This window comes from Rhinopithecus bieti, unplaced genomic scaffold, assembly GCF_001698545.2.
Source record: "Rhinopithecus bieti isolate Rb0 unplaced genomic scaffold, ASM169854v2 scaffold_5882, whole genome shotgun sequence".
In the NCBI taxonomy this organism is placed as follows: Eukaryota; Metazoa; Chordata; class Mammalia; order Primates; family Cercopithecidae; genus Rhinopithecus; species Rhinopithecus bieti.
The window spans coordinates 904,895-906,468 of NW_016805188.1; positions in this window are offsets into that span (position 1 = coordinate 904,895).

The window sequence follows — 1,574 nt, forward strand, 5'->3', positions numbered from 1 at the left end:
CCTCAAACTGATGGTTTCCATCTTCATCCATGTTCCTGCAAAGGACATGAACTCATCCTTTTTTATGGCTGCATAGTATTCCATGGCATATACGTGCCACATTTTCTTTCTTTTATTTTTCTTTTTTTGTTGTTTGAGACAGAGTTTTGCTCTTGTTGCCCAGGCTGGAGTGCAATGGTGCAATCTCTGCTCACTGCAACCTCTGCCTCCCAGGGTCAAGCAATTCTCCTGCCTCAGCCTCCTCAGTAGTGGGGATTACAGGCATGCACCACCACGCCCAACTAATTTTTGTGTTTTCAGTAGAGATGGAGTTTCTCCATGTTGGTCAGGCTGGCCTTGAACTCCCGACCTCAGGTGATCTGCCTTTCTCGGCCTCCCAGAGTGCTGGGATTACAGGCGTGAGCTACTGCACCTGGTCCATGTGCCACATTTTCTTAATCCAGTCTATCATTGATGGACATTTGGGTTGGTTCCAAGTCTTTGCTGTTGTGAATAGTGCTGCAATGAACATACGTGTGCATGTGTCTTTATAGTAGAATGATTTATAATCCTTTGGGTATATATCCAGTAATGGGATCCCTGGGTCAAATGTTATTTCTAGTTCTAGATCCTTGAGGAATTGCCACACTGTTTTCCACAGTGATTGAACTAATTTACACTCCCACCAACAGTGTAAAAGTGTTCCTATTTCTCCACCTCCTCTCCAGCACCTGTTGTTTCCTAACTTTTTAATGATTGCCATTCTAACTGGTGGGAGCTAGTATCTCATTGTGGTTTTGATTTGCATTTTTCTGATGACCAGTGATGATGAACATTTTTTCATGTGTCCGTTGGCTGCATAAATGTCTTCTTTTGAGAATTGTCTGTTCATATCCTTTGCCCACTTTTTGATGGGGTTGTTTGTTTTTTTTCTTGAAAATTTGTTTAAGTTCTTTATAGATTCTGGATATTAGCCCTTTGTCAGATGGGTAGATTTCTAAATTTTTCTCCCATTCTGTAGGTTGCCTGTTTACTCTGATGGTAGTTTCTTTTGCTGGCCAGTAGCGGCTTTAGTTTAACTAGATCCCATTTGTCTATTTTGGCTTTTGTTGCCATTGCTTTTGGTGTTTTAGTCATGAAGTCCTTGCCTATGCCTATGTCCTGAATGGCATTGCCTAGGTTTTCTTCTAGGGTTTTTATGGTTTTAGGTCTAACATTTAAGTCTTTAACCATCTTGAATTAATTTTTGTATAACATGTAAGGAAGGGATCCAGCTTCAGCTTTCTACATGTGGCTAGTGAGCTTTCCCAACACCATTTATTAAATAGGGAATCCTTTCCCCATTTCTTGTTTTTGTCAGGTTTGTCAAAGATCAGATGGTTATAGATGTTTGGTGTTATTTCTGAGGCCTCTCTTCTGTTCCATTGCTCTATAAATATTTTTGATACCAGTACCATGCTGTTTTGGTTACTGTAGCCTTGTAGTATAGTTTGAAGTCAGGTAGCATGATGCCTCCAGCTTTGTTCTTTTGGTTTAGGATTGTCTTGGCAATGCGGGCTCTTTTTTGGCTCCATATGAACTTCAAAGTATTTTTT